Below are 19,508 nucleotides of genomic sequence, written 5' to 3' on the forward strand. Positions count from 1 at the left end.
AGCAGTATTTTTATGCCTGATGTAGAAAACCTAGGGTGAAATTTCCTTTTCCCCAGCTGTGGCTCTTCATGGCCAACTCTTACCAAGGTTTCCTACATGTCTACAGCTCCAGGAGATCCCTAGATGCTATTGTAAATAGAATATTCTGTAAAACAACTGCATCTTCACACTTGCTTTACCCAAATGAGTGAGCGAATGCCTTCCAGTTAAGCAGAAGAAAAATTGCTTTCAGATAAGCAGCTGAATAGTTAACTAAGCCTAGATTATGAAGGCCTGGCTCTGTTTCTGCCTGAGTAGGTTAATTGTTAACACTCTAGTAACAAAGGCCTTTGGGAGACATACCTAGGCACCGTGCCATGTGAGAAGGAAATCAATCACTGGTCTGGGCAGAGAAAACTCCAGCAAACAGCTCGAAAGCAAGGCAGTGCCTTGGCACACGCACCATCCCAGGCATGTGGTCCCAGCAGGACGGGCAGCAAAGGCATCTGAAGGTCAAAAATTCCACCCCCGACCAATTGCGGTAACAGGTGTGCCCATAACCTTCAATTGTCGGGTTTGTTTGCATCTGTTTTAACAAGCAAGCAATTACCGACACAATAAAAGCATGCCTTTTCTTTTTTCTTTCTTTTCTTTTTTTTTTTTTTTCAGTGGGACCTACACCTGCACTGTGTTTAGGGCTCTGGTGGCTCTTCGGTTTGTTGGCAGTGGTGCCAGAGGGTTGGTTCGGCTGGAGGAGAAAACTCATTGTGTCCTGGGGTGGTGGAGCAGGTTAGAAGTGGCTTAAAAGGGGTGGAAAAAAAAACCTGATCTGATCATTCAGCTTCTTCCAGAAAGGTGTATGGAGGGGGAAGAGAAGGCCAGTGATGGGTTAACAGTGCAAAGACAACAGACCTTGTAGGGAGCAAAACCACCTGGTCTGGCAAAGCATTAACAAGCCCTGGAGAAAAGCCACCACTGAAACCTGAGACCTGCAAATAACACTTGACCAATATAACCTTTGGAAGTGTTGGAGTCTGGGTCTCAGCAAAGCTACCAGCACCTCAGAGGTTGCTGCTGGGGTTGGTGTGGACATCCCTGTTCCCATGAGGCAGTTCCAGCAGTGATGGTGTGGTGGGAGCCCACCTCCTGCTCCCTACCTGGGCTGAGGAGGGTGGACATGGGCACTGGGGAGGACCTCTGCAGTGCTGGAGAAGTTCAGGTGGACCTGCCTCACTTTTCAGTGCTCCCATCTTGCCCTGCAAAATGCTGTTTGCCTTAGCTGTACCACCACGCACCTACGAGAAAGTTCTTGTCTTCCCACAATTAGTTTCAGGTGCAACTTGCAGTGCATCCCTGAGCAAACAGCCCTCCGCCTCTCCTTGCACGTCACGTCCTCCAAAACCACCATTTGGCTACTGCTCTGCCTCCTGTGTGTCACGGCCCATCACGTGTCACCTCCTTACAGCCATGCTGGACCCAAAACTGGCTGAGAGCACTTCTACCAGGGTGGATCCAAGAGGCAGGGGCACCACTGCTCCCCTCCCACCTGGCTCCAGTGAGGTGGCACCTCCTTTTTTCCTACACCCTTCCCAAGTTGCCTTGGTCTGAAGAAGGGAACAGAATGAGCTTTTCCTGCCTCTCACAGGCATTTTTTCCAGCCGTCAAGTAATTCTTGTAGCTCCTTTCTACACCTCTTACAGCTCCTTTCCCCCTACTCCGACATCCTGGCTTGGTGGCTGCCAGGTTTCCCTCCACCACTGAAATACGGCATGAAAACACTTGAACCTGTCTGTGAAAACATGCAAATCTCGGGTTGTTTAGCCATAAACTTTTTCCACAACCGAAAGCCAAACTATGTCAGATGAACAACTCCTGCTGCTTCCCTAGGATGCAGACCTCTCTCTTCCCCTTTATCCCTGTTGAAGGAGATGGGAGCTTTGTGATGAGGACCTTCCCTTGCTGCCCTGTTCCAGGCCAAAAAGCAAAATCGGGAACACAGGCTGAAGGGTCAAAGAGTGCCAAGATCTTGTAGCCACCTTCAGAAGTTTTTCCTTCATTCCCTGCAAATGAGATGATTCCCATCATCTCATGCAAACCCCCTGGGGAACTGCAGGAATTGTGTCCCGTAATGAGTGTTGCACGAGTCCCTGTGGTAGGAGAGATCCTGGATGGATCTGCTGCTCATCAGCTCTCTCCGTGGCCTGATCCAGCTCACAAATCTGGCAGAAAGTCAACCCAAACCAACAAATGGTTTGCTGCTGCATTAGCAGCTTCTAGCCGGTTCACTGGAGGAACAGGGTGGGCAGAAGAAAACCCCACCAGAAAGGGGTTTTGGAGATCTCAGCAAGGACCAGCTTCTGACTGCAGCCTGTCTGTAGCTCTGTCCCCAAGAACTGGGTGTCTAGCTAGAGGTGAGGAAGGCATGACTTCAGAAAGCAAAGCAACACCAAAGCCATCCTAGATACCTTCTCCCGGGAGCACCCTCCACGTGTTCTACCACATTCTCTTGCAGGCATACAAGTGCGGGAATCCGTCCTGAAGCTCTGAGCTACAATCCCAGCTTGGGAGTCCTGCTGAGGAACATCCAATTTGGGAAGATGGGCATCATCCTGTCCCTCTATGACTCCCCGCTTTCCAACGACACCTCTTCTCCCAGCGTCTCAGAGCACTGAGGGGTCCACACAGGGACCCGCAGCATCCTCTGGATAACTGGGCCCAGTTAAAAGCTGTCAGCCCTCCCAGTATGTGGCTGCTTCTGAGACATGAGGACCATGCTTTCCTTTTCTCTCCTGCAAATGTGGCAGCATCGGGGAGACGGGTGGCAGGATTCGGGGCAGGCAGGTCCCCGTTTTGGGGGCTGCACTTTCTTGGGCTGCTGTGGGGAATAAAAGCAAGCGGCTTAGAAACATTTCCTTTTCCTTTCCGCCTGCTAATGAGATAATTACAGCCTTTTGTATTCTGGGAAACTACTTTCTCATTATGGGGGCTGCATCAGCTATTTACATAATAAGGCTGAAACAAAAGAGATGAGATGAAAAGACCCAGGCGGCTCTTCAGGAAAGCCCCCGTTGAGCTGCTGAGGGAGAACAGGGATGATGGCTTTCTCCATCCCTGAGGTCCCTCTGCCGAGGTCTGGAGTGGGTGTGAGCACTTGGTCCAGGATGTCCCCCACATGGGATGCTCCTTGCTCTCAGCTGCAAGGCTCTGCAGGGTCCCCAGAACCAGCCTAATGTGCTCTCATAAACCAGCCATTGGGAATCCCTAATTTGGGAGGTCTGGCCATGGATCGAGACCCCATGTGTGGGTGGCAGGGAGAGCCTTGTCATCTGTCCTGATGCAGTCAGCATATTGTGAGGCTTGCAGTGACATCCTGGGACAAGTCCCACCACTTGAGGATATGCTGGGTACCAAACAGGCCCATCCCCTGTCCCATCTCCCATGTCCCAGTTTCCCCATACCCCCAGCTGTGGCTAAGGGACATGCTGAGTACCAGCCTGTCCCATCCCATGTCCCATGTCCCCATTCCTTCTTTCACTTTCTGGCAAAGGGACATGCTGGGTACCAAGCTGTCCCACCCCACATCCCGTGTCCCACCTCCCAGCTGGCATGGGGACACTGGGTACCAAACTGTCCCATCCCGTGTCCCAGTGCCCTGTCCTCCCAGCTGGCCAAGGGATACTCTGTACCAAATTGTCCCCGCCAGCCTGCCAACCCACCACCTCCCTTCCTCAATAAAGGCCCCATTGTTCCCCCCCCCTCCTCCCTCCGCCCCCCGACAAAGCCTGAATAGTGCAGCCTGCTCCACCTTCCCTGGCTAATCCTCCGGGTTTGCTATCGGTTTTCCTCCTCAGCTGGTTGCTGTATTTAAGGGACATGCTCCACCACCACCCCTCCCCATCCCCCAGGAAGTGGCAGCAGGGGTAATCATGGCAAAGCACTGCTGAAACCTCTGCTGTGGAGCACATGGCCTTGGCTCCGTGCCCTCCTGCTTGTCCTTCCCTCTCCTCTCCCCAGGGATGCTCCTGGAACGGACACCCCCTGTGTATGTGCTACACCTGGGCTGTGCCTCTGTCACACTCAGTGACGCGGGACTGCCTGTCTGTTTTCACTGTGCTTTGCTGCAGCAGCCGTGCTCGTCCCCAGGAGGAGTGATGATGGTAAGGATGATGAAGAGCACTAGAGATTTATGTTGAGTCCACATCTATGGACCACACCACTGTCCCAGAGCATCCCTCTGCAAACACAAGGCTCGGGGAGCCCAGCAGCTACCTGGAAAGCCCTTACTGACAGCAAAAAAATCAATAAATCAATATGGGCATTACTATTGCTCATCCAGAACAAGCAGCTCTGCCTGTCCCAAATCCAATCCCACCAGAACTTCTAATCTCACGGTATTCCCAATTTTAATCCACATGATTTTCTGCCTCCAAAAGAGCAGACAAAGGTGTGGAATAAAAGGCCAAGCACGTGGCAGGCTGCATTAGTCTTGAGCTGCTCCAGTAAGGAGAGACATCAAAGTTACTGTGGAGGCTGCAGCGGGGTGGGCAAAGCCCCAGAGAAACCTCAGTGGGTGACATGGAGATGCAACATGGTGCTCTGTGATTTGTAAGGGGTCCCAAGGAGGTTTTACAGTCTCCAGCCTTAGAAGTTTTCAAGCCCTGAAGGGACCAAGCAGGGTCTGGCCTTGTGGCCAAGCCTACCTTGAGCAGCGAGGTGGCCTGGAGACCTGCCAAGGTCCCTTCCACCATGAATTATCCTGCCCTGGAAGATGGAGGTTTTGGCAAGCTGCCCCGGGGCTGTGCGCTGGTGTTGCCCTGGCCAGGGCAATGGGGCCATGTCTCTGGCATCGTCCTCATTCTCAGGGACATTGCCCCCCATCCCCTTTCCCCAGGCTGCTATCAGAGCCCTGGCACTGGATCCAGGCTAGCATCCTCCAGTATGCACCTGAGGGCAGATAGGAGGAATTTTCCACTACATGGGATGTCTGTCCCCCTCATCCCAAGGAGCAGAGTGCCAGTGAGACAGGATGGTTTCAAGCTCAGCCCAAACTGCCAACCCAAATCCTGTGTGTCCATCAGGAAGGGTTTGGACATGGTCTTCTCGGTCCCCTTGTGGCTGCCCCCAGAAGATGCTCAGCACCGGCTGTGGGCTGGTCATTGTTGACAACTGCTGCCCAGAAAACACCAGCTTTGGTGGCACAAGGAAAAATCCCTGAATTCACTCAGTGTAGGGAAAGGCCAGTTTGATGAAGCAGCCTTGGTGCTGGCTGTGGGGCTGAGGGTCTACGGTGCTCTGTGCTGCAGGCTGGACCTGTGTGCCTCAGTTTCCCCTCATTAAGGAGCTGCCTTATTTGGTAAGGTGGCTGGAGATGAGCTGCTGCCAGTTGAGCCTGTGGTGCTGCCTGATGCAGATTATTGCAGCAGGGTGTACAGGGGAGCTGCTGGCCCATTGCAGCATGCGAGCACAGTGCTGCTGTCCCCTAAAGCCCTGCAGCAGGGAGCTGCATCCCTTGCCTGGCACCCCAGCGTCTGTCTGAGCATCCTCATGTGGCCCCACAGCCCAAATCTCAGGATCCCAATGTGATCCCCAGCTACAGACACGCTCCTTGACCCCAAATGCCTCATGGTGGGAGCAGGAGGACACCTCTTGTCACAAGATCCCGCCCCTGCCCCCCCCTCCCCCCACCCCGATGTAGACCCCTGCCCTGGCCTGTGTGTTGCCAGGGGGAGGTTTGATCCTGCCCTTTGGGGTGAGCCATCACCCCTAGAGAGGTACCAAGCAGCCATCCCCACAGCCTCTGCCTGGCTCCACCATCCCCAGACCTTGCCCAAACCTCTGTCTCAGGAGGAAGGACAGCAGGTGAACCTGCCACCGGCCCCCAGCCACCGCCTACGCCACTGACTTGGCCGTGATTTATCATTAACTCACCCTGAGGAATTTCAAGGGCGCGGAGCCAGCCTGGGAAGTGCTTGCTATTCCCCGGACACTGCGCTCAGAGCAAGCCCCCACGGTGGCTCGCCCCCACAGTGGCTTATCCTCACCACTGGCTTTAGCACTGCTAACCAGAGTGGTGCCCCAAAACCCACTGTGGGGCAAGGTCCCGGTGCTGGTGCATGCCAGCTGCATCCAGAGTGAGTTTATAGCAGGGGGAAATAGCAGCTCTCCCCCACCCTGAGCAACCCAGCTCCGTGCACCCCATCTCTCCTTCGACCCCCCAGTGCAAATGCAGCCCGGTGGGTATGTCCCACCCCAAAAAAGCACCTGCAGCAGGTCCCACCAGCTCAGCCTCACACTAATCCACTGAAAACCCTTCATTCCCCTGCCTGGCCCCTTTCTGGGCTCAAACAAAGACACCCAGCTAGAGGGGGAAGGAAACAAAAGGAAAGACCCCCCGAAAAGCCAGCACCCACCGGAATTTACCTGGGCAGCGCAGGGGTGCATCCTCCAGCTCCCCATCCTCCACGGGTCTGGAGGTTCATCGTCTCCCTGCTTGGTTCCCCCAGAGAAAAACCAAAATAATACCTGCGGAGAGCAACCTGCTGCTGGGCTGGGGCCAAGGGCAGCACTTTGCTGGGCGGGATTGGCCACCGCAGGCCTGCGCCCACGGGATCTTAACTCTTTCTGCCCATCGGGGCGGGGGTGAGCCCTGCACCCCCAAATTGGGGCTTGGGGGTCCAGTGGCTCGACTTTGCTCAAATGGGGATTTGGGGATCTGATGGCTTGTTTATGCTCAAATGAGGATTTTAGGGGCTGACTGCTTGGTTTTCTTCAAATGGGTGTTCAGATGGGTCTGACAGCTTGTTTTTGCACAAATAGGGATTTGGGGGGGTTGGTGGCTTGTTTTTGCTTAAATGGGATTTGGGGGTCTGACAGCTTGGTTTTGCTTAAATAGGGATTTGGGGTCTGACTGCCTGTTGGGTTTTGTTTTGGGGTTTTTTTTTTTCCAAATGGAGATTTTGGGGTCTGATGGCTTGTTTTTGTACAAATAGCTATTTGAGGGTCTGACAGCTTGTTTTTCCTTAAATGGGGATTTTGGGGGTCTGACAGCTGCAGTTTTTCAAATAGGAAACTATTGAGGTCCGATAGCTTGGTTTTGCTCAACTGTGGATTTGGGGGTCCAACAGCTTGGTTTTGCTCAAACAAGGGATTTTTGGGGTCTGATGGCTTGGTTTTGCTGAAATGGGGATTAGGGGGTCTGACAGCTGGGTTTTTTTCAAATGGGAATTTTGGGGTCTGACAGCTTGATTTTGCTTAAATATGGAGTTTGGGATCTGACAGTTTGGCTTATTTCAAATGGGGATTTTGGAATCTGTCAGCTTGTTTTTGCTCGGAGTTATTTTGGGGTCTTCCCAGCACGGGACCCCTTTCCTCAACTTTCCCACCTGGGGATGCTTCCCAGCTCATGGCTGAACTGAGAGCCCATTCATCATGGAGAGAGGGGCAGAGAGCACAAGTCCAGCCTGGCAGCCTCAGCTTTTCTTCTTGAGGTGGTCTGGGTTAATTGATATCCTAATATCCTGAAGCCCACAAGGGAGGCAGTCTGACACCCAGAAAGGCCACTTTTTCTTTATGTGCCAACACTGACCCATCTCAACCCCAAACTGCCTGATAAAGCCATGCACATATGAAACAACAACAAAAAAAGAAGGATTACAGAGGGAGCTGATCCTTCTGTAGCCCACCAACACGTTTCTGCACACAGAATGGAAAGGGGCAGTCATTTTCTCCCCTGGTTATTGCAGACGAGGAGGCGAGTGTCAAATGGTCCATCTGTCCATCTGTCCTCCCCTAACTTTGGCATTTTCTGGCTGGTTTCAGCCCGTTTGGACAAATGGGATGATGCCCATCACCCCAGAAGCTGGATCCTGCCCTCCCTCTTTTGCCATCGCTTTTTTGCCACTTGAATGCCCCCCCCCCCCCATCTTTCACAGCAGAGCCCTGGTGATGCAGGACGGTCCAGAGCTCTTTCTCCTCCCTCCCTGGCTGCCAATGCTGCAGCAGGAGAGCAATCAGGCTTCCCATTGGGGGCCGGCTGGCCCCAGCACTTATATTGGATTATTTGCAGTCGTGAAGGGAGTGCAATGAGGGAAATAAAGCTGCACAAAGCTGCCACTAATTTAGACTTATTTGCTCAAGTGAATTTTCAATTGGCAGGATGTCTGCGTATCAAAGGAGTCGCCGGTCGCAGCTTTGCAAGCACAGCACAGTCGTCGGCAGGCTAATAACAGCAAGAACAGTAAAATGGCAATAATCCTAACAATCATCAAATATGGGTTACACATGCATTTAAACTATGGCAAAACACTGCTGGGGTGCACGGGGAAGGTGTAAATTATACCAAAATGGATTCCTGCGGAGTCTCAAGCTCTTAATTTTGCCCTTTGACTTCAGAAGCAAAGACTTCCAGGAAACAGGCTGCTTTACACATTGCTAGAAGATATTCCCAGGACTCGGATGCATGGCATTCACCTTGGAAACAGCCACATGTATAGCAAGCCCTTTCCATCCCAGGGACTGCTCTTGCAATAACCAGAGCTGACCCAGGAGCTTCATCAGGACAAGGATCCCTTCCCAGCAGTGGGATCTGGTGAAGCTGCACAGGCAAAGGTGCCTGTGGCTGCCCGGCGTGGAGCTGCAGCATACCCAGGCTCAGAAGAACTTGCAGGAGACAGGCAGTTTCCTGACATTGCAGCTGGTTAAGGCTATGCTCATTCTCCCTTTGGGAGTTGTGTTATGTCTTAGCACTTCCCACAGATGAATAAATCATGATGGAAGAGGCTTTGGAGAACGCTGGGAACTCCAGGATAACCCGTGTTCCTGGTGCTCTCGGGCAAGTCATAAACTTTTGAACCCTGAACTCTCATTTCTAACCCAGGTCTTTGGTTGCTGAGACATAAACCTCTCTACCCATCAAGCTCACCTCCACCAAAGCCCTTCCACCACCTCTGATTGCCTACAGCAACGCCTCAGTTCACAGCCAGTACCCTGTTGTGCCAGGGCTCCTGCACAGCCAGCTGCATCCAGACCATCGTGTTTCCCTGTCCCCATGGGACAGAACCACCAGGACTTGGTCTCATCTTTTTGGGGGGTTTTATTCACCTCTGTGCTGCCATTTTTGGGCAGCCATGGTCGAATGGTGTACCCATGGTGCCTCCAGGTGGTGGTCCCCATTCCCCACCACAGCAGACTGGCTCAGGTCTAACAACGGGTTCTTAACTGCCATTTAAATCAGACCAGATCCTTGTTATCAACACAACTTGCAGAGATTTTCTTTCCAAGGTATATTTGGCTACATGGCTGATCTCATGGGGCCTTGGGTAGCTAATGGGGAGCGGGATATCCATCAGACCATCTCTGACAGCAGATCTGTGATGCCCTTTTGGTGGGACAGGTAGGTCCTGTCTCAGCTGCTGCCCAGACTTCTCTCTCCTACTTAACTCCCTGAGATGGGTCAAAAGTTGCCATAATTCTCAGCTTGGTTGCTGTTAAGCTGCTCCTGCGCTGGGGCCAGTCAGAAGCAGACATGACAGAACTCTAGGAGATATTTTCTCCTCCCTCATCAGCCAGCCAGAAACAACAGGACCCTGATGAAAGGGCTGTTTGGATGAAAGTGACCGGGAAATTTTGGTTGGGAGCATGAGGTCCGGCTCTCCCATTTGGGATGGGTCTGTGTGGAGCCACGGGTGAGAAGCAGAAACCAGGTGGGAGCTGGAGACTGAATTCAGACTCAAATACGACGAGTGTTCCACAGAGCCCATCAAAGAAGGTGACCTCGAGCCTGGTATTACAGGCTTAGGGGCTACCCACGTGAAAAGCTTTCCTTACCCAGCTGCAATGGACCAGCCTTCTTCTGCCTGGGGGAAGAGGCTCTGAACATCCACCTGCACCCAAAACTACATCCTTCAAAGGATTCTTGCCCTTTTCTCTCTCAGTTCAACAGCAGGGGAGGCTGTCGTTGCATATGGCTCATGCTGAGGGTATGCACAGCATCCATCACTCCCAGCTCCCAGTTTAATCCTTTTGGTTGAGAAATTGTGGCCATGGTTTTCCCTGAGCTGTGGTATATGGCTCGGGATCAGCCCTCTATCCAGCCAAATGTAGTGTGTCCCACTCTGGTGGAGCCATGGCAGCAATGCCAATCTTGGTCCCCACACAGCCAAGAGAGACACAGTAGCCCCCAGGAAGCACCCCCACCATCGGAGGCTCCCCCATCTCAGGGAAGGCACCACCGGCTCCCCCATTCCATGCACATCTTCCCTCGGTGGGAAGATCTGCCCTGACTTTACCAGCTCCAGCAACTCATACTGGTGCAGCAGCCCCTCTCCCAACCTCCCTCTCCCCATCAGGCTGAAGCTGTTGGTGACCACAATGTCTGTGCCAAGAAGGTGATGGATCTCCAGCACAAGTCCTGAGGCTGCAAAGTGTTTAGCAGTGCAGAGCAGGCTAAAGTTACAGTGATTTGCAGCTTCAGGTAGGAGCCACAACAAAAGAAGCACCTGTAGCTTCAAAAATAAACACAAGAAAAAAGGATAAAAGCATAAAAGCAAAGCAGCAGATCATCTTTCTCTGCTCAGTGGGTCGCTTGGACTAGCTGCTGTCAAATGGGACCCTGAGGACTCCTGTTCAGTTTTTTTCTTCTGCAGAAAAATTCTATTTGAGGATTAATTCTGTGGAAATATTCTGGGGTTTGGGGGTTGGTTGTTTTTTAGTGAAATTGGTTTTTTTCTATGCCCTCTCCTTCCCTTGAATAAATTAAAATTCAGTTTTCAGAAATAAAGATATGAGTTTTTTTCTGATTTTTCCCTAAAGCCTTCTTCCTCTTGAGGAAAGGAAAAATACACTCTACAAAAAAAACAAACTCCGTTCCCCAGATCCTTTTGTTTTCTTTTTCCTTTTTCTTGCAGAAGTGGCATGCTCTGAGCAGCTCCCCTGGCAGGGTGATTTCACTTCTCTTGCAGCCATTTAATTTCAAGATCCTGAAGCTCCCTGAGGTCCCTGGACTGCAGCTGTAGACCTGGTTAAGTGTTTTCTGCACTAATTAGAGAAAGAGCAAAATGTCAGCTGCAGTGAGGTCTGAAGGAGCATCGCTGGCCTGGGACTTTCCCTGGGGAACGGTGGGCAGAAAGCATCAATGTGCTTGGGCATGCGGTGAGGAGGAGGTAGGATGAAGATGGGAACAGAGACGCCGGCTCTCTGCATCAGAATTTCTTCCTTAAAAGCTCTGGGGAGCAACCGCTCAGGGCAAGACATACTGATGTAACAAGAGCCTTCCTCCTCTCTCCACCCAGACTCCTTTTTTATAGGGAAGATAATTTTCAAAGCCTTGAGGAGCAGAGAATGCTTCTAAACAAGGGTCCCCTGACTATTGCACATACTTTCAGGTCCTGAGTGAGGTGGAGGCATCTTCATCCCGGGATGTCTTTATGCCTTGGCTGCGTAATACCAAGGCCAACCTGGGCTAGTGACAATGATAGGCCTGCTTGGACTGAAGTTGGCCTGGAGTATTCCAGAGCTTTCCAACCAGCATCACAACAACTTAAAACCAGCTTCATACCTCAGCTGTGAACTGACTGTACTTTGTAAGCACTTGACATCCAACAGGTTGTACGCTGAAGGCAGATCTCCTGTAGTATCTCCAGCTCAGGCTTTGTTTGAAACTCTTCCCCAGTGTCTGCTACTAGATCAGAGATTTCCAGCCCGGTCTTTGGAGGAAGGACCTGAGCCTGCTTTCTGAAACAGTCAATGGGTGTTGAACATCCGAGGGCTTCCCTATGTTTCTGGAGATGCTGCTTTGTCTGATTTTTTTGTGGGTGTCCAGCAGGGATCGTAGTGACCATAGCCAAACAGGCAGCATGCTACTGGTAGGGGAGTATGACTGTGCCATACATTAACATTCAGCCTTACTGGTAGGAAAGCTTATAAAATCACCATCAGTCTGCACAACCTGAGGAAGCTCTGGGGCTGAGTGCAGGAGAAATGTCACATGAACACCCAGTATTTATTTACGCAAGAAGAAACTGCTGACTGCTTACATGATGCAGAATCCTTCCCTGTACCTGGAAGTTCACCTGCACCAGTATCTGCACAGTGAGATCCCACCATTGCACTGGTCTGAAAGTTAAAATGCTGAGAGAGGTTGTTCTTGCTTGTTAAGTGGAATAATTTGAGCCCGTGTGAGGCCCCTTCCTTCCCACACAGAGCTGTGGATGGGTGAGGACCTTCCCCAAGCTGATGCGGGGGACTGGCAGGGGGTCCAGAGGCTGGCTTGGCACTGCAAAGCTGGGTTGATGCCAGCTGCTGCAGTGGGGGACACCTTCCATCTCCAATCCACAACAACATCTGCCTGCTCAGCTTGAGGCAACATGAACAAGCCAAAAGACTCCGGTTTATGTCATCCAGAGAGATGGTTTCCTATTCTGGCAAAAAACATCCCTGCTGGTATAAGCTGTCTAGCCCTGTATCGACACAGGGTGGACAAAGCCTCTGCAGCGCTGGCAAGCCACAACCTGGTGCATCGCCCAGGTTTTCACGTAAATCGGGGGAGGCTCCTGCTGCATCTCCAGCTGCGGGTGCTGAAAGCTGAGTGTGTGCTGGGATGCTCCGGCATGGTGGCTTGTCCATGCTATGTAGGTCAGGTCTGAGCTCTGCGGGGGGGAGATGTGATGCTCCATAAAAGCTAGTCCTAACTCCTGCCCCGTGCCTGCTCATTGTAACTGTAGAAATGCACGTTAAATGACCACCTTCCTTCCTGAGCTAACGAGGTGATCAAGTGGAGCTGGGTCTTGTTCACCAGCCCCCCAAACCACCCAGCCCCTGTGGGGGAGGAGGGAGCTTGTTCCTCCCACAGAAGCTCAAGCCACATTGATGCTGGCCAAGACTTTCATCTAAAACTTTAAAGCTGAAAAAAATACTGCGTGGGCAAGCAGTGTTGTCCCTTTTCTCTGTTCTCCCTTCATGCCTTGGCTGGACAGCCCCAGGAGAGGCAGCGATGGTGTCAGTGCTGATGAGGTCTCCAACAGGCAGTTGGCTAATGCTCCCTGAGAAAGCCAGGTGTCACCAGGTTTCCCAACTAATTTCTAGACCGGAGAAACATGCTTAAACATCCCTGGGTGACGGAAGCAAACCTCCCGTTCATAGTCCCAAAGCAGCAAGCCAGGTCTGGTAAAAATAAATTGGATAAAAATAGATTGCAGCCAGAAGGGTTAGATTTCCACTGAAAACACCAGATCTGCAGCTATCCTGTTTGAAAGTGCCGTTTCTGTCCATACTGGGAATCAGGGATTCAGCACAGCCCCCTTGGATCAGGGCGGAAGGTTTTTTCCAGCGTTACAAGGGAGGAGCATCAGGTTAGACCCTCAGCAGGCGTAAGCTGTGTGTATGCTTGCTGCCCCATCCTACTCCATCTCCACCTTGGCCAACCTCTTTTCTGGGCAAGACCAGGTGGCTGAATGGCTTCAGTAAAAGCAAAAGCAAGAGAGTCCTTAAGCCCTGGGAAGGAGCTTCTGGAGGGGCAGTGAAGACTGAGCAGGAAGCCTGGAGCACCTCTGTGGTGGCCACCAAGCCTCTCTGGGTAGGACCCAAGGTCTACACTCCCTTTCCAGTCCACAAGGACCCACAAGCTGACAGTCCACGGGAGGGATTTGGCTGACTGAAGGGGGGCATGGGCTGAAATGCCATCTAAATCCATGATCAGCTGATGGCCCTGGGCCGTAGGGAGCTTACAGTTTGCACTTAATAAATAACCTGAGTACAACATCCCCCAGCTATTGCCTTCCCCGGCTTCCTTGTCCTCAGAGGAATGTGGGTATTCCCTGCCCTGAAAGCAAATTCCTTTGCAGTCTGGCACTGGACCGTGTCTGGAAAGCGTTTCCCCAGTGGGTAAACCAGTGGTTTTGTCTCCATTCCCTGCTCCAGCTCTCTCAGTTTCTTTTCTTTAGAAGGTGCATGGCCAATTCCCCCTCTCTCAGCTCTCTAAACTCTGGGGTCTGCTTCCCAGCCACTGAAGGGTTCAGGCTTGCTTCACCTCCAGGCTCGTCTCCTCAAGCTGTGCACTGGCTCAGATGCCGTGCAGAGAAAATGAGAAGGAAAGGACTTCATGACCCAGCTTTGCAACCTCAGCTGGTGGCAGGGTGGCCCAGAGCTACGAGTCACTCCTCCCTATCACATATTAGTCCTAAAACACAGCAAGGACCTAGGTTTGGCCAGGTGAGAGGGATGGAAGAGGGTGGGAGCAGAAGGGTGCACAGCCACAATATGTGATGCAGGTGCGGGGTGATACCTCCAGGAGGTTTATCAACCTTTTGTCCTGAATATTTGCAGTCAGGCAGGGTTTACTGGTCATGTCATGGGACTGTCCCCCCTTTAACCAGCACCCGTGGAGAAGGAAGCCTATGCCCTGGAAGCACCCATGCCTCTGACCTCTCTTGCCTGTCCAGCCACAGGAGAAAAGCAGTGGGACACAGAATGTGAAGCAAAAAAAATGGAAAACCTCAGAAAGTGTCCATAGGCAAAGATCACTCTGGTTTGGAAGTGTTTTTGGCTGGAGGTCTGCGATCATGCTGTGGTTTCTCCCTGGCAGAAGCAACTTTGTGGGTCACTTGGGAGATCTTTGCGTACCCTGGAGCAACCTTTGGAGCAACTGAAATGTTTGTGTCTCACCAACCCTTCATCCCTGCGATGACAAACCAGCTTTCTTCTGCAGTTCTTGGCATCCTCCAGCCCCTTCTTGGAGAGGGGACAGTGGGCTCTCCATGCAGGTGCTCCTCCACTGCATGCCGGATGGAGCAGATGGCTGCCCAACGTCTGCTGACGTCCAAGCCATAGTAGATGCCAGGGCTGGGGGCGAGAACTGGCTCCAACATGACCCCCTTCCATTCCATCAGGCGGAAAGGTGAATAGAGGCCTTCGCCCAGCCCTGCTGAAGCCAATGCAGCAGATGCAAAGCCATTAACTCCTTTTGCTCCTTCATTGACCAGGCGGATGGGGAAACCCAGGAACAGCTTTCTACAAGACTGCCCTTCTGTTTGACATCCTGTTGGCCTACTGACCTCACCCTGTCACCTTCTGAATAAGTCATAGAGAGTTTAGGGTGAAAAACGAAAGGAAGGCGTTGAGGGGAAAGTAGAGGATGGGCCAGAGAGGGAAAATATCCATAGCTGCATAATAAAAGCTTTTTACATAAGGGCATCTTGCGTCATCTGCGGCTGGCATCTCTGGAGAAGTAATTACATCTGCACCACACATCTAAAGAAAATATTATCACGTTAGCTTCCAAATCCTATAATTAGCTCTTCCAAGATATGTGCCAGGGGCTTTAGCATTTCACATACATTGACTATAGAGCTAGACATGGATATACAGATTTTTTTTATTTGCCAACTAGGAAAATATTTGGAGTTTAGTGTGGCAGCTGACCCGAGTGCCCATGAAAAGGGTGGCTCTGAGGGTTTGAAGTGGTGTCTAAAGAGTGAAATATTTTTGTGGTCTCCCTCGGTGCCTGCCAGGATGGTGGGGATCCAGTGGGAGGGCAGGAGTGGCAAAGCCAGGGCTTGGCTTTCCCGCCTCCTTCAAATGCTTTATGATTTCTACCATAGTGCTCTGAACCTTGGGAAGCTGTTTTTCACTTGCTAAATAAATGACCTGATTTGCAGGGAGGTGTTGCTCTCACAGGTTTCTGGGTTCTCTGCTCTGTTGTATTAAACAAACCCTTTTGCTCATCCAGCTTTGGACTTGAGAACCAGCTTTGGGCTTTGAATGCTTCTCCCATCCCTCCAGATCCTCTGCAAAAAGAAAATAATGCCTTGAAATGGATGCAGAGGTTGCAAACAACTTGGTTTGATGGAGGGCTTTTCATGTGCTCTGTCTTGCTCGTGGAGCTGGAGACAGCCATGGGACAAGGCTCTGCTCTCTGAGGGTAGCTGCCCTTTCACAGGGTCTGGCAGCACAAAGGGCACAGCAGCAAGCCTTGGGGCAGGGATGGAGGGCAAATGAGGTATAGTTTGGCTTTCCTCCCCATTTCCCATTTGCTCATAAATGCCCTGAGAACACCAGGAAGTGCCTGTAGTTCTGCTGCAAATGCATCGGTGAGGAGATAGCCCCAGAGAGACTCCTCCAGCAACATGGTGTGTACCTCTAACCCAACGTCATCTTTCAGGGCTCTGATGGACTAGCATCGCTTGGCTGAGCACAGATACCATTTCCTTACTGTAACCCCCCGCGGCCCCATGCCATGCACTGCTAGTACCACATTTGCCATGTGTCTGTTTTGCCTGGGGACATCTCATCTGGAAGGCTTCCTAACTTCAGAAAAGCCTTAGACACCCCATCAAGCCAGTGCATTTCTGAAAAGTGGGGCTGTGCACAGCCAGGAGCATGGCAGCAAACACCAACATCCCAAGGACTCGATGAGAAAATGTTTCTAGTTGGATTGTTGGGTGTGTGTGAGTGCATGTGTGCAGCTTGCATTAACCATCCTCAGATAGAAAAATGTCTTTATCCTGGACTTATAGAGAGGGGTGACAAATCCTCCCTCTTTCTCTGTTTTGCATTTTTCCACCTGCAAGTTATGAAGAACTAGAGGATGGAGAAAGAGGAGGGCTACAAATCTAAAGGGAGCTGTAATTAGAGCCATATCTAATGAAACCCTGCCAGCTTCCCTGATGGCTAATAACTCAGTGGATGTGAGGGGAGACCTGCACAGAAGGAAGACCCTTTTGCTCCTGTTTACAATCACTCTCAGGGGCTGCAGGAGCTCTGGTGTCAGTGGTCAGAAATGGTCTTTCCAGAAAAATGAAAACCCATAGGGTCAGACAACAGGCAAAAAAAAAAAAAAAAAAAAAAAAAAACGGAAAAAAAAATTTAAAAAAACCCCAACAACAAACCATGATGTCTCTATCTCTGCTGACCTGTCTCTAGCCGAAACTTTCTTGCAGGGCACTGGTGTCCTCTTGTGCTTTCCCTCCAGCACCCTGTGACTGATCCAAAATCTTTCCTCATTGACCCTATCAGCCATGAAATGACCATCAGCTGTCAAAATCTGATGGGCAATGGCTCTGTCCTTACTGGAAAATTTTCCTCCCTCCCTTTACAGGCTTTCATGCCTTCTATTGCTCACCTGAGCTTTGCAAAGCAGCTTACGGAGCGATGGAGTAACGTGGCATTGTACTGTGTTTCTCCCCTCCAGGGAGAAAAACCTGCTTGCGTTGCCCTCCTGACCTAACCCTGCTTACGTCTCGTTTTCACTTTGCTTGCTGCCAAAGCAGTATTTGGTTACAGCTGTGAGAAAAGGCTTCAAATGGGTTTGTGAGGGCAGGGGTAAATTAAGCATGTAGATAACCCGCTAAGCAATGAGTCCTTGAGACTCCACCTCGGGACTGCCAACACTGCTTCCGCTACCAAGAGGAAAGTAGCGTTGGGCTCCCAGGGTAGTGCTTCTACCTCTGCTTCTGGGGAACCACTAAATACCCCTTCTTCTTCAGAAATTATTTCCTCCCCAACACCAGTGTCACGGGGAGAAGGCAGGGAATGATACTCCAGTCGCAAAGCAAAGGGCACTTCTTTCTAAGTGGAGAGAAGAGGAGGGTGGAGAAGGATGGTGTGGGAGCGGGGGAAAGGGAAAGCAATTTTGTAAATGATTTGCAGAGGAGAAAGCAAGCTCTGGATGTTTTCAAAAGAACACAGAAAGTTTTGATTCAGGGTCTAGATAGGACAAGGAGGTATGGCCAAGAACTTGGACCCAGCTAATCTGGTCTAAGCTGACCATACCTGTTCAGTCCCTTGCTCGCTATCAGCCAGGAGAGGAGAGCAGATTTACCAGGTCAGGTTAACACCTACCAAGCGCAGATCCTCTCTCCCAGTGGTGCCAAAAGCCTAAGGCAAGCCCATCTAATAATTCTCCTCCAGCTTCCAGTTTTCATATCTCCCATTAGCCATCATTTTTCCAGGCTGAAGAGTTCCAGCCTGCTCCTCTTGCAGAAGCCATGCCAGATCCTGCCACGTTCCTCCCAAGTCCTTCCCGTCCCATTCCCATTACAGCTGACATCTTCCCCACCCCGTCCTCCCATGTGCATGTCCCTGCACCTCTCCTGGTCAAATAGTCTCCCATCCCACACATAAAGCTGATTTTCTTCCTTAACCACCTCTTGGCCCTCAGGCTCCTTTCAATTGCTGACAACCAGTTAGTGCCAGACCAGCAGCAACCACCCTGTAAGAACCCAGGAGGAGGTGGTCACCACATTTATCTGGCCTTGTGCTGAAGTACAGAAGTCTCAGCCAGGCACTGAAAAACTCCTCATGGCCAGGATCAAGTCCCAAACGCCTCAGCTTCTGCCTCTGCCTCATCAGGCAGCAAGATGCCTTCTCCAGACTCAGTGATGTCCTTGACACCCATACATGTCTTTTGGATGGAGCTTGAAGACTGGATTTTCATTTACAGCATGGCCCCCCTCCCTCATCTCCCCTCCAGAGCTGCAAATCCTCCAGAGGATGCTCAGGTCAAGCTTCTCTGCTCTCCACAGCCTATCCACATCTGTCAAAGCAGCGACGTCTGTAATCATCCATGCCCCATGCACAGCTCACCCCTTCTCCTGGTCCCCAAGCTTCAAATACATTTTAGGAAAGATCTTTAACCTCTGTCTAGCTGGTGTTTTCATCACCTGTGAAGCCAAGTGTGCTCTGGGCGCTGACACACTTCAGCGTCATGGGGAGTGTGTTTAGGGAGCCAGGCAGAGCTTGTGAGCAAGAGGGGTTTCAAGCCTGCTTTGTTCCGGGACTGTTGGGGCAAGTGTGTCCGAGAGCAGACCCCAGCCTCCCTCAAGGTCACACCAATGACAAGGCTACCTGAAGGTGAATGCAAAGAGCAAATGAAAATGATTTGAGATCCGTTATTGTTGCATTATGAGAAATATTCCCCCTGCAAGTGATGATTTTACAGACCCTTGTATTTAGACCTTCCTCTCAGTCATTTTCCCAGGCTGGAGATTTCTAGCCTAGATAGTTGTCCTCCATAAAACCCCACTCCCTACTGATTCCCTTTCTCTGTATCTTTTGTTATCCTGTTACATCTGTTATGGGATATTGTGACCAAAAGTCTTGAAACAACAAAGCAAGGCCAGGGAGAAGCTCCTAGGTACTCGTTTGAAGCAGACTTGTGGTACGTGTTAGGTGGAGATGAAAATCATCTCCATAGCAATGCTGGCTCTGGAGCTGGCAAGGGATGAGTTTGGACACGGCACTCCTGGCTGCTCTCTGCTCCATGAAGTCACAGCAGGGCACCTGTACTGCCACACAAGGGGACATCCAGCTCTGTGCACAGAAGCCATCCATCCCTCTGGCCTCTTCATCCTCACTTAGAGAGATCCTGACTGTAACCCTGCGTTGTGTTTCTTCCTGGGCTGTATTTGGTGCATTTAGGCTTTTTTTCTGTACTGGTCCAAGCCTTACAGATGACAAATGACTTGAGAAACACTTGCTTGACTTGTGGTTGTGGGAGGGAGATGTGAAGAAGTAGATGAGGTGACCTTCAGTTCCCA

General features: G+C 51.2%; 1 protein-coding gene across 4 annotated transcripts in view; it reads right to left on the reverse strand.

The window, feature by feature from the left end:
• LZTS3 (leucine zipper tumor suppressor family member 3) overlaps window positions 1–19,508 on the reverse strand; it is a 55,954-nt gene that overhangs the window by 20,734 nt on the left and 15,712 nt on the right. For 2 of the 4 annotated variants that reach the window (XM_037387860.1, XM_037387834.1), the window contains exon 1: window positions 6,400–6,544. The exons of 1 other annotated variant lie outside the window; for it this stretch is intronic. The gene's annotated coding sequence lies outside the window, so the exon portion shown is untranslated. Of the gene's footprint in view, window positions 1–6,389; window positions 6,545–19,508 lie in introns of those variants that run through there. One more of the 4 variants, XM_037387844.1, reaches the window with a different exon arrangement.

Source organism: Falco rusticolus, chromosome 1 (genome assembly GCF_015220075.1).
Source record: "Falco rusticolus isolate bFalRus1 chromosome 1, bFalRus1.pri, whole genome shotgun sequence".
In the NCBI taxonomy this organism is placed as follows: Eukaryota; Metazoa; Chordata; class Aves; order Falconiformes; family Falconidae; genus Falco; species Falco rusticolus.